This window comes from Malurus melanocephalus, unplaced genomic scaffold (genome assembly GCF_030028575.1).
Source record: "Malurus melanocephalus ecotype Western Australia unplaced genomic scaffold, MMel_1.1 scaffold_77, whole genome shotgun sequence".
In the NCBI taxonomy this organism is placed as follows: Eukaryota; Metazoa; Chordata; class Aves; order Passeriformes; family Maluridae; genus Malurus; species Malurus melanocephalus.
In genome coordinates, this window is record NW_026623309.1 from 1,665,095 (window position 1) to 1,678,983 (window position 13,889).

Here is a 13,889-nt window from a genome sequence, read left to right on the forward strand (position 1 = left end):
GCATTTTTTAACAAACACCCCCGAAGCCCAGGTGATGAGAATGAATGTCAGAAGCTTATTTACATTAATGCTTTTTACAAGCAATTAATATTTAGTATTGCTTGCCTTATACTAGGTGAAATTTTAGTACAGTTATAAAATTCAAAAGCATCTATTTGTGAAATTGKCAAGTATCTGTAGGGATAAAAGACCTGAAAAGTAAGGTTGTTACAAGGGTGTGGGACACCTGCACTCAGTGAGGAGAAGCCCCACAGGTGCAAGAGAACAACAGTCTTGTGTTCAGCTGCGTTATGACCTCAAATTATTCAGTACTTCATAGCCTGATTTTTTTTTTATGTTTTGCCCCTAGTTGTAACAGATGTTAGAAGAGAGTTTTTGCTTTTCTATCAAACTTACTGAACCTTTTCTGTGATTTCCAAAGCCTCCTGCTTCAAGTTCCTTTTCTGTTTTGCTTTAGATAYTCTTTTAACATTGCTGTACATAAAKATGTGAACTCAGTTAAGAGAATGCCTTTAGAAATAAGCCCACAGGAATTTCATCAATAAGAAACCAGTAGGGAAACAGTATTGTTGTGGTCTGTGTGTTCCAAAACAAGATGAAGAAATGTGTGCATCCAATGGTGAAGTAGCTTGCTAATCAAACGAGTGATGTGTGGTTAATTTTGCTCCATCCATCTTTCAAGCTGTGATGATTAGATATCAAGAAGAAACTGGAGGTTTTACAGATGCTAGACTAAATAGTCTAGCACCTGATAACTGGTAAATTTAAGTTTGAGGTGGGCCTCCCAGTTCTTGACTAAGTATGTAAATTTGTTAAGACTTGTGGATGTATACTCGAATAATGTGCCAAAAATTTAAATATTGTGTCAGAACCCAGCTCCAATGGGTAAAGATATGTTTACTGGTACCTCTCATGTTAATGAATCCTTCACAAATATATTAAGCCACAGCTAACTGTAACCAAGGCCAAATGATTTGTGACCCCAGCCATGTTCAAATCATCACTTCTCGGGAGACTGTGGAAAATGTAACTTCAACTGAAACAGTAAAAATTATTACTCAGATCAAATGGTGGACAGCCAATGAAAATATTTCAATTGTACGGTTTTCAGAAAGAACTGGGGAAGGTTTCTGCCCTCACGCTTATACCTTAAAACATGCAGTGCAATGCTCAGCAGGTTGACTTGACATCTGCCAAATTTTCAGGTTTTGGCTTTTGAATTTGAAGGTTGTCATAGGTTCTCTCAACTGACTTTTCTTCTATTGGAGCTTATCAAGTACTAGTGGAGAAAAAGGTTACAGATATTTTTTCCATTTGCAGTTTCTGCAGGAGATTTGCTACCACTCTAAATTGGCACGAATCTTACAGAAAAGTACCCAAAGTAACAACACTTCATCATACACAGCACCCTTTAAAATAATACCTTTTTCTTGTTGTGCAACACTAGACCCTGTGTCCAAGTCTTTCTGTCTGTCCAGATGGTTCAAGATGAGGAAATTCTGCTGCTATATTTTAGAGTTTCTCATAATAAATGATCTTTAATGAGGCTTAACTTTGCAGCCCTATAGGTTGGTTTATTTTCTCAGTTTTTCTTGGTGCAGTCAAGAATCAAAATTCATATAAATTAAAAATTTATTGAGTCCCAAAAATTTACGTGTTGTCATCTAATTGTGTTTTACTTGACTTCCCTTAGAATTAATTGCAGGTAAGGGAACGAAAGGCTGAACTTATAAGGGTGAACATGACTGTCAACTTCTAAAGAGTGTCCAGAATATCTCATAGCTCTAKCTGGTAAAAAACTTGATCTTGTGCCATCTTTAATGTTTGATGCAGTTTTGTCAGATGTAGACCCAACAATATGACTGTCATATATATATATATATATACCTTCAAATAGCCCACAAAAGGCCCCAATCCATCAGGCCAGTGGAAACAGGAAGCTGTTTTTTGAAAGGGAAAGTTTGTACATAAAGGACTTAAAGGTGCCCAGTAGGTGAAGCTCTATTCAGGTGTGGTTTTTACTGTCTAGGACAGAGTTATAAACAGTTTGCAGCATAATCACCAAAGTAAAAGGAACAGTCCTATCAACATGTGTGCAGATATGGCACCCTCCAGAGAGCTTTAGAAATCTGATTCCTCTTCTGTTCTCGTTCTGATCTTTAATTGCATGCTGTTTGTCAGAATCTGGGACAAACTTAGAGCTGAAGGCTCAAGAGGAGACTTGTGTTTTTTGTTATTGTTAATAGGAGTATGCAGGGATATTTTTATGTGCAGCAAAATCTAGAATGCCTTCTCAAAGCTTTGAATTCCGATCTTTTCCTGACACAAATTTCAGTCTGCTGTATACAGTGTGTAGATTTCCGAGGCCTTTAGCAAGTCTAAAGGTTCTGCTCCAGTACAGGTGTATAGAAAACAAGGATTAATCTGTGCAAAGAGGAATCATTTAGAATGTAACAGCAGGGAGCTACAGGAAGTATTGTCCTGTGTTATTGCACATTCTGCTTCCTCACAAAGCTTCAGGCAAATTAGAAACTGTAATCGAGAATAACTTCACAGAAATGCAAAGTGAAAGGTATAATCAATGTCAGTTAGTAACAAATCAATTATACAAAGACAAATGTTCAATTATTTTATTGTGTCTAATTTGTTTCCCACACATTTGTCATCCCTTTGCATTCTTTGGCTTCATTGCTGTTGGATTTATTASTGGCCTAAGGTCCATCCAGATATTTCTCTGTACTTCAGGATCACTTATACACAATGAATAAAATACTCACAGACAGTTTTTAATAGCATTGAAGTGACATTTCATTCTGGGCTTTGGCCATACTCTTATTATTCAGATCAGTGTCCGCTTTAGGTGGGTTCTGAGGGGCTTATTTAGCAAAGGGAAGGGGTGGGAACCTAGTTAGATGTAAAATCTGTTTGAGACTTGCCTGGKTTTCCAAAGATAGCAAGTTAAGATGTATCATCTTGTATATAATACCAGAAGGTATAGAAAATGCCTCCTGGAAATCCTCTGCTGAAGTTTCTGTGCATCCATTAATGGCTGTGGGAGGTTCTTTAAAGCCTGTGCATCCTTTTTTACAACCTGTTCCTGATTGTTCTTTGGTGATGTTACATYCCCAGTTCCCTGAGCGAGGTGGGATGATCAGAAATTTCCAGTGCCCAGTCAAACAGTAMAAGTGATGCTGTTTCTGGGCACCAAGAGGAGTCTGATAATAAGGACACCCTCCTCTGCAGGAGTCTCTCCATATGGGAATTATTCTATCCAAACTGCATTGCTATTCCATTTCCAGTGTCCATTTCTCAATTATGTGGAAACTGTTTTCTTTCCTAAGGGATGCATCATGTTTCAATACTTCAAAATTATGCATGCAATTTACTGCTCTGTGAAAACAATGAGTTATTTGCTCCTCACAAAACCAGGAGTCCCGAGACTTAGGTGATTAGAGTTACAAGGCTGCTTTATCAGCCATGTTATAGCGTGAGTTACTGCCTTCAGCTGTTCTTTATCTGCTGTTTACATATACTTGTTTGCATCCATGTTTTCTGCTGCCTTTTTATCTCCTTTTTATCACAGTGTCACTAAAATCTGGTTATGCCACTCTACTCTAGTTACACATTTTCTGCCTCTCTTGATTGGGTAGAAGTAATAATACTATTTCTCTGTTAATGAAAAGCAACTTTTTTTATTCTTTTTCCATTCCCTGTCTCTGAAAAGCAATTCTATTGGGTTTTTATTTATCTCTTGCTGCTACTATTTGCATTTTACTGGGAGCAATTTCTAGTTTTTTCTTCTTTTTTATTTTTCCAATTCTTCTTTTAATCAGTGTAATCATCATCAGTCAGCGCCTGTGAACAGGAAACTCTTTTACTTTATTGCTTTTTATTGAAATGCTTATTCAGTTTGTTTTGGAAGGTATTGTTCCTTGCCTTTGGATTTAGAAACAAAGGAGACTAACATCTGTTATCAAATAATGCTTTATTGAAGATTTGAAACARTTGCTGAAGTGTTAGAAAGCCTTTGAAATCTGTAAATCTCTATTTGATCTACTCTAATTGAAAATCTTGCCTATCCATTTTTTCAAAAACCTTAAAAGCCATGTTGCCAGATTTAATCATTGGYTTAGACTGACAGGAGTTTCTGAATATCTTTCTGCGGTTAATTAATTCATTCTCTAATAGGAATAATTTGGAAGGTACCTACCTCTTGGACACAGTGTGATGAAATGGCATTGAAAGGTGCAGGAATATTCAGTGATTCCATCACATGTAGATGTTAGTCTGATGCTGSTTCTCCAGATGTTCTTTTCTTCCTTTTCGTGAAGAGCCCAAAGATACTCCATCCTCCAAATTGCATTTCCCAATCTTGATTAATCTGTAAGTCTTTAACTGGCYGTTCCCTCTGTCTGTAATGTCGTCTCTTGTGTCAGTTTCTTTCCTTTTAGCACAGTCATTCTGTGTTTAGAAAGCAGAAGGAGAGTTTTTGCATTTCGATTTAATTTGATATGACATTTCAAGCACCCGCCGGGATACTTTTCTCTTAGTTATTTAAAATACATTATTAGAATACAGCATTAATTAATTACCTTAAACAATAAAATGTTTAAGTTATTTACTTTATCATGAGGAATTTGTACTTCCTAGCACTGGAAGTTTCTTATAAAAAATAAGCCCACAAGAGGCAGTGRCATTGGGAGTAAGGCAGAACAATGCAAAATGAATTCCCAGGTAAATTAKCTACAACTAATATGAGACTCATAGGATGAACTGTTTTCAGTATCTAACTAGAAGAATCTGCTTGTTTAACTTGTTGTTTTGTAAGACTTTTTGTTACTCCTTGAATTTTAAAATGTACTGCATGAAAATTCATAAGCTATCTTTATAAACCCATCCAAAGGTACCTTGTTATGATTSAAATGTTTATAATATCTGTAAGGTGCATGCAGCATGGTTGGGTGCATTAAATGTCTTGCTGCAGACAGGCCAAAGCTCATATTAAAAGAGCACTCATCTTTTAGCTGATTGATACCCTTACTTGGAGTTGGTGTCCACTGAAAGGTAGAGGAAGATTTGTTTCACAAGAGGAGACTGGATGGATTGTTTCATGAGAATGTGTCATTCCATTCAAATGTGGTAAATTTCTTACCCTTCTTAAATGATTCTTTGTTTATGAACCTGGCATGCTTATATGGCAAAGGGTGACAATGTAAGGTAAGCTATGTGGTGTTGTATGTGTTTAATATATTAAACTTCACAGCTTGTACTGTGAAACTTCAGTGTGGTTACAAAATGTCTGACAAGAAGTGCTAAAGTATACCACAAAAAGAAAAAATCTATGAATCATATCCTGGTAGTATTGAATCCCATTTTAATGAAGTTACATCTGTTTGAATCCCCTCTCTGTAGTCCTGGTCCCAGGTTGCCTTCACTCATTACTTCCATCCACCTGCTCCAGGTATGGGTGATCTGTATTTCCTTTCCTCTTMCTCTAAAAGGTAATATTCTGTTGAAGTTCAGCCCTTCACATAGTTTCCAGAATGCTCGAGCTCCTCTGGGAATTGAGTTTGCAATAAAAATGTAAAATAAGTCTAGAAATTACATTTAAAAACATATTGGGAAAAATTCATCTGTATTTAAAGCTTGGTACTGTTGTAGCCTGGCTTAAGCTGTGCAATGGGAATAGCTGATACCGATGGCAGGGARGGCAAAATCAGCCTCTGGCATATGTTCTGCCTGTCCTGGTGCTTCTCTAATGCATACCAATGTTTTATTGTCGCAGATGCCATCAGAAAGGCTTTTTCCCCTTCAGTAAATACCTTTTGGGKCAAAGCAGGTGGAATCTCTGGTGACTGGGAAATTTTAGCTTAAAGTAAAATAAAGATGAGACTACAAGTTCTGYTTTGGTTTCTTGACTGTGCTACATCAGAAATATGGCAACATTAATTTGACTAAATAATAGAAGGAAGGTGGGGATAGGAAGTAATCTAAAATAGGGTGGACCCTATTTTAATCTGATATTGTCCTGAGAAGAAATTGTTATAAGTGTTAATTTGAAACTACAGGCTGACAAAGTGTTCTAGGGGAATCTTTGGCAACAGACACCTGTTTGTAACACATTTTCAGGGAGAATTTGATACTTTGCTATCCCTTTATATCTTTGGATGCTTTCTAGTATAATTCTATATTATATCTGTCCCCAGATTTATTACAGGGATTGGAGTATTCAAATTTCTTTAATAGTTCTTTTTGTTCAGGATTGCTGGTCAATCCCAGAGCTGGTATTTGGCTGCTACCCTTATTAACTCCTCAGTTGTCTCTTGGTTTTTGAAGAAGCTTCAGGCTCCCAGATCTTGCTGAGTTCTTTTTGTTCTCTTCCTCTGCCTGCCTGTAAACTAGTCTGAAGCGTCCTTCCCTGAAAATGAGGTAGCTTGCAGAGGAAGAACAATTCTCTTCTTTTCATCAGAAGGTTCCACCTGATCCAGCCATGGTCTCATAGAACATGGTTTTGGGATGTAAGACAGTTTTATGTATTGTCCCTCTTCAGGTGCATATTCTGAAGTGTCTGTAGTACTTCACAGATGTAATCTGGGGGTGAGCCAAGACTTCCCATACCTTTTTTTGTGCATTTCATATCACTACTTTAAAATCTCTAGCTGAACCTCAGTTTCCTTGTTTTTCTCTATAAGGTTCAGTAATGTAGTTGGTTTTTCTTTGGTTGGTAGCAGGAAATGTCTGTGGGGTACTCCCTTGTGTGTGTCCTCCATGCAGATGTTAATCCATTATAGACCTCTCTGTGAAAAAAAACAAAACAACAAACACATAGCTTTTAGAAATATTCCCTGATTTGGCACAGGAAAAGCTCAAATCTAGTTAAATATAAAGGAAACCAAGTTTGGTTCAATCAACATATTTCAGAGTTTTAAAAAAAGAAATTAGCCATGATAATTTGGTATATCTGTCTCTGCCACAATTTCAGAAACATTTTCTTCTCTTTCTTAAACAAAAGTTACTTAGGAGCATAACTGTTATGTTAAAAGGGTTCCTTTTTATCACCTTGAAGCCCTCTTTTCAAGGAGAGACATTTATTTTTTTTTTCCTGAGCAGTGAATTTGGTTTCTTAAACAAGGTTAAAATATTTCAGCCAGTATGTAAGAGATTCTAAGCAACTGTAATTACTTTCTAATTTCTAGCATGTGTTAGGGGCTGATGCACTCAAAATGCAGTTGTTTTTTTTTTTTTTATAATTTCATTTTCTTTTCCTTAAGGGAATTAGTGGAGCTGAATTATTCTGAATATATTTATCTCCCTTAACGATAGTGACTAGGCATAGCTGCAGTGTTAAATAAGTGGTTAAGAATATTTCAAGAGCCTCTTTCAGGAAATATATGAGAAGCAAGGAATTATGTTTGGATTACATGTGAGTTCTTCAAAGTGTCACTTAAATTCTACTCCTTGTCCTTCCAAGCCTGAACAATGGCAGGAGCAGTGTAAGTGTTGATTGTAAATATAATTTGAATAGGTAGGATTTTCCTTTTTCTTTTTAACTGGAGTATTCTGAAATTCTTTGAAGTGGCTTAGAAACTGTGACCAAATACAGCTGTGGAAGTGTCCATACTGTGCTGTTTTATCACTGAGGGTGACCACATGGAACCAAGAATATTGCAGTGTTCAACTCTCCTTGTTTGTCTCAGATGGAGATGTTTCATTGCTGTGCTTCCTAACAAGCCTATGATTTGTCACTATAAAAATTTCTATCAACTGTAAAATAAAAGAATAAATTAATTACTTTGCATTTATTAAGCTTGCACAGTTCAGTGCTGCAGTCATGTCACTGTCTGTTTTATTTCCTGCTAGTGGGCAAAACAAACACCTGCAGAGGTGGGCTTAATTTAGCAGATACAGGGCATCAATATTTTTGCAGTAAAGGCAGAGATTTTCCAGTCTGTCAGTCTTGATTGTTTTTGTCACAGAACACATGGAACGAATACAGTTTTCCAGTGTAAAGCTTTCAAAACAATTTTTATGTTGTCCCTTCAGAGTGCCTGCAAACTCTTTTAGATTGGTGACATCTACAGCTTCATAAATGCATGATGATTTGAAATGCCCACATTGTTAGAATTAGATTAACTGTCTGTTGAGGTCAGACTTGGGCCAAAGTTTATTTGACATGACCTCATACCCTGAGAGCAAAGTATTAATAGTTCTGAATGCTTCACCACTCTGGCCTCTCAGCTCTGCACGTCTCTGATCCTGAACCCCAGTACATAAACCAGAAGGCCGGTGTCCCACAGCTGAGTTGATGGCACTTCTGTTCATGACTTACTCGGCAAGAATCTACCTGAAGAGCTGCTTTTCAGATGTGTCTTTGGCAGTCCCTTTGATGCRATATGCAGCACTGTTGTTAGACAGTACACATGCAGTCTTCTTGTACTTCATCTCTTGAGCAGGACTGTCAGGCAGTGCATGACAACTGACAAACCAGTTAAAGGTGACATCTGTGAGTCAGTGAGTCTAAACAATTATGCCCAATGTCTAGCATGTGTATGTATTCTTTGAGATACCCCCTTTTGAAACAGCATCTCAACATCAGTAGGAAAAAAAGACAAGCTATACCTTTTGTTCTYTCTGTTGCCTTTATCTTCCTCTTACCTTCAGCAGTTTTTGATACTTGCTAGCGKTGGCTAGAAAGACTCTCACAAAGCTTTATTTGTGTAACATTTTCCTGCACCTCTTCCAAAATGAACTGTTGGAAATAATCGCRGTGACGCAGCTGAAGGTAAGTCTGCTGTGTAATTAGGCCGTGGGATTGGCACGGAGTCTGAGCAGATCCCCTCCTRTTGGCATCCTGGCAGTTCTCACCCRTATCTCTGCCCATGSATTGCAACATTCTCTGTGCCAAACGTCCAAGGATTGTTTTCCCCCTCAGGAAGACATGGAAGAATGTTCCTTCCAAATACAGAAGGACGTTCAACAACTCCTGCCTTCCAATGACAGCGAGCCCTAGAAAGATAAACTCATGGATTGTAGATAGGGACACAGGTGAAACCTAAAGGGTAGACACAGCCATAGCACAGCAGTTCTTTATAGAATAGCCTGCAATGATTTGGCTTCTAAAAGTTGTAGACTAGTTCCTTGTTTTCTAATTCTAGAAGGCTCTTCAAGCTTGATTTCTTTATTATTTTTTTTCCTTGACTTTGTTTGTTTTTGCTATGCCTTTCTTACCGCATCTTTCCTTTGAACCTTCTCTTCTTYTGTATTATATTCAAGCTGAGAGATGCTCCAGATGCTTCAAATAGCCTCTCCATGACTCTCTTCACGCATTAACCCCACTCCAGCAGGTTTGCCTGCATATCCCACACAGGGACAACCTGACATACTGATACCTCATGAAGACAATGTCAATATTTCCAAGGTACCCCTTGAGCCAGCACTATTTATGTTGCTTTCTTCACTGGGGGCAGCATTACTTCTCACAGTCAGTAAATCTCCGCTGTCTGAGTGCTGRAATCTAATTATCTTGTTCTATTCAACCAGCTGCTACAAAGAGCTGAAAAGGAAAATTCCCTTTGGTAGGCAAGTTTTGCTGTTTGTTTTGCAGAAGGATTCATGTTTGGCATAAGTAAAAAAGAAGCTCAAACCCAGAATCTTGCARGAACACGCCAAAAGTTAGCATGGAKTTTTGTATGAACTGTGACACAGTTGAATCGATAAGCCAGCACTTGTTTTACTCAGGCTGAAAGGARCACTGCTGATGGGCTTTGGCCTGAAATCCTCTAAATGCTGCCCTGAAAAGTCTAGAATTTAGCCTCTTAGTCCTGGTGTGTGGTCTGGGGTGTGCAAGTTGTGTATCTCACTGTCTCCTCCTCGTTATAAGTCCACGTTGACATGTGGGGCACTATGTGCGTTGTGTGAATTTATCGGCCGCTCTGACTTATTTACTGGGAGGCTGTAAGTTGTTCATGTGACACTGTTAAATATCTGGGTTAGAGAAGAAAATAAATTCCAGTTCTGTACAGTGATGCTGAAGGCAGTTTTCTCTGATGTTCTAAGTGCCCCAGTGTAGCGAAATATTAAATTTTCTGGGGAAAAAAAMCAACTCTTAAGCCAGGAGGTTTGGGATGGTGTTACACAGCTGTAGAAGAAAATCTGCTCACTGTGTACGAACAGCCCTCATTAGACAGAACTGCCAGGCATAAAAATAATTTTGGGAATCAGGAACGCATCTATTCTGTTTTGTATTCATATATCATCTTTTTTACTTTGACAAAAAGAGAGAAACAGACCAAAAAAGCTGTGGCTGGTCACTGCCGTAGCTCTGTCTACTGAGCAGTGAAATCATTAATTTTCTTCCARCTACTGGGAAGACTGCTTAAAAAGTGCTTTGCACGGTCCCAGGTGGGAAATGAGGAATCAGAAAGTGGATGGAAATCAGTTCTTTGACACAGCTGTGCTTACTCAGAGTTTTAGATATAGAGGGCTCACTGCATTTAATTTATATYTATTTGTGCTACAGAAGGTGATCTAAAACCTGTGGTTGGAAATCTACTGTGAATCAGAATTCCCAACATCAGCTTTCTCCCAAAAATTAAGTGAATCTATAATAAATCAATTTTCTTGGGAATAAAAATGTCAAATGTTGGCRTTTCTAATTAACGAGGCGTGTCAGTTTTTTAAAATTTAATGTGTCCCATGTCTCTACCAAATAGTCTCTTACAGCTGTAATACTGTTCACTTGACACCTCATAAATAATAATTTTCACATGAAGAYTTCTGTATGGAAGACATTTCAGATTATCTGAATGAATGAATACACAGGAATTTTATGTGTCGCAGAGAAATGGTGAACTTAATACAGAGTACTAAAAGTTGTCCATAAGAATGATGGTTGTAACTTTGGTTGTAACTCARTGTTGATGTTGTTAGGCAATAACCTCCCTTACGTTAATATTTTATGTAATTGGGTCAGCAAACAAAGACTGTTCTCCTTATAAGAGCTCCCTATGTGAAAGCAATTTGCTAATTCCCTTTAGGGTAGAGAGAAGAAAGTAATGCTCAGTAGCAAAAGAGTGACTTTCTGGAAGCTTGTATCTGCCAAAAACAAGCAACCCCAAAAAACTCCATCAGGTGCATTCAACATTGCTGTGTCCAAGAGGTGATGAAGCATCTTATGTTGCCAAAAGTTACATGCTGTGAAGGTTCTCAGTGCATTTCTGAAGCTGAAAACATAAATTCATGCAGAGCCAGATGAGCCTGGAGCAATTAAGGGGGAAAAGCCCCAAACCAAACAAACTACCAGAACCCAAAACAACTTGTGTTTTGCTTTCAAAGTGCTTTCTCAAAGTTCAGTGAATAGGACTCTGCTTTAAGGAGGGCTTCTGCCTAATGRCTGTTGCTGTAGGCCCTTGAGGAGAACAGGAATGTTGCAGTCTGGATGACAGTCAAACCTCAGACATTTGGATGATCTGAGTTTACCCCATCGTCAGAGTGAGAGAAAAGAATTCCCCTTGTCAGGGTAGGGCTGTCCTGGCTGTGAATGTGTTCTGACAGACCTGAGTCTCCAGCCACTAGTGAAGGGCACATTCTTTTGAGGGCAAAAAGTAAGCTGAGATTGTTGTGCATTCCTCAAGTAGGGATATAATTGCATTTTCTGTAGGTTTTTCCCTCACTGAGAGAGGACTGACCCCACAAATAACAYATTTGATGTGAGTTTGGCAGGGGGGAAAGGGTGGAGTGGTGGTGCTTGATGTAGTTGTGTGTTGGTTGGTTATTATAACCTGGTGTGCTGTTGCTATTTTTTTTCCATGTTAAGGAGATTGGCTAAGCTCAGTCTCAAATTCCTGAATCAGGGATGCTCTGAGTCTCCTTGGGGATGTTTCACTTGCTCAGACTATGCTCTAAGCATCAAGTACATTGCTCTTTTTCTTCTGTAACTACCTCCTTCATGTACGTGCTTATCTAGTTGTGTTCCAAGTAGGTTTTGCCTTGTTTTAAATTACGTTTAACAGTACGTAACCTTCATTTATCCCAGGAAATTGGCTGCTAGATTAAGGCTGCATACTGCAATGCATACACCAGCTAATTTTTTTGCAAATTTTCCTTATTCTCAGGACCAAAGCTTGAGGTACCAGGCATTCTTCTGTTTACTTGGCATATGTGATGTGGGTACATTTTTATTGCCCACATTACACCTCTTCATTAGTCTCATTCTCTGTTTTCAACTCATTTAAAATGTCAGGATCTGCCACTTCTCTGCCAATTTCATGATGGCCTACACTGGTAATTGTAGAATTGTGCTACAGTCATTTCTGCAGCTGGGGAGGGCAGTGTCCCTTGAGGTTTCTTTTGGATGGTGCCAGTTTTGGGCTTTGAATGCTGTGTATTGAAACTTCACCTTCTAGCTGTCTTAATCTCCAAATCTGATTATTTGGGATGGAAACAGGAACCTGTGACTGAAAGAGACCTATTTTTRTAATTGAGTTCAATCAATAAATGTGCTGTTTTGTTACTTATTTACAAAATATCCAGTTGTTTTGTCTCTTCCTATTTCCTGGTACAAAATAAGAGGCTGAGGGTTTGAGGTGTAGCCTTGWGTGGCAAACCAAACTATTTTTTTGTAGATCTATAAACTTTTCCTATAAACATCTAGTGGATTGCCATGCTCAGCAAGGAGAAGTCAGTACATCTAAATTAGAAACTTTCTCAGCTTGGCATGTGATAKTTGCCATTTCTGCTTTCCAAGTAGGCTTTAAATTTTTTTGAAAGCATCATAGTTGGAACATATTTTTATTGAATTGACTAAAAATTCTTCAAAATTAATTATCAGACCTTTCTTTTTGCTGCCTCTTAAGTAGCTGTACACAACATCTCAAGGAAYTGTACCTTCCTAGTAATGGGAACCCCCTTTATACTGCAGTGAAATTMTTCCAGATGTGCAGTAGTGGTAATTGAAGGATATTACAGCCACACAGAAATTCTCACCCTGGGAATCCTGGTTATTCCTGACAAAAATCCACTGCCATTGAAGTGTTACAGTACAAGGAGGACAGCAAAGTCTCCTGTTGTTTGCTGAATCTTGGTTTAAATGAATTGTGTGATCTTATAAAATAAGCTAATGTTCAGGTTTGCAGTTAGCCAGCTCTCTGCCAAAATAAAATTTTATCCTGCTCTCTTGTGGCAGGCTTTGCAGCAGAGATCAGCTGTGGAACCTCGCTACCAACACTGCATGCTGAGATTCTTCTTTCATGCAAATTATGGCTTTTTCTGTGAACAAGTGATAAGCTTTTTCAAACATGGCAACCTAGCAAATAAAAAGCCTCTGTATTCACTTGAAGGAGTGGCTCCTTTTGTATGCTTCTTAGTGACCTTAATTTCCATGTGATTAAATTTTGATCTGTTAATGATTTCACTCTGATGGCTGACAGAGAAATGAGGGAAAAGCAGGAAAAAMTGGCACATCATTGCTTGCAAATGAGCTGATTTGAAAAGTGCATGMAATAAATTTTGAAATTTAGCTGAATTGTCTTTCTCTTCCAGTCAAATTATGTTGTATTCTCCTTGTTATTATTCTGTTATAAAGATGTCTGGGTTACTGGTTGGGACAGAGATTCTCAAACACAACTTGACTGAAGTATACAGCAAAAATAACTGAAGAAACCCTAGAAAACTTGAGCCACCTAATGTTTCCCCTGATGCTTATTACAYATTAAGTTTTTAGAGAGCACTTTTAGTACTTCATGAAGAACTGGTATTGGCAGAGATGTCAAAACCTCAAACTTCTTATTGCAATTTTATCCTCAGGTGTGTTSTTCCATAAAATAAAAGTTTTAATGAAAAGAAATGCACATGTTATCTGGAAAATGTGAGCTTTGGACCTCTGTGGACCA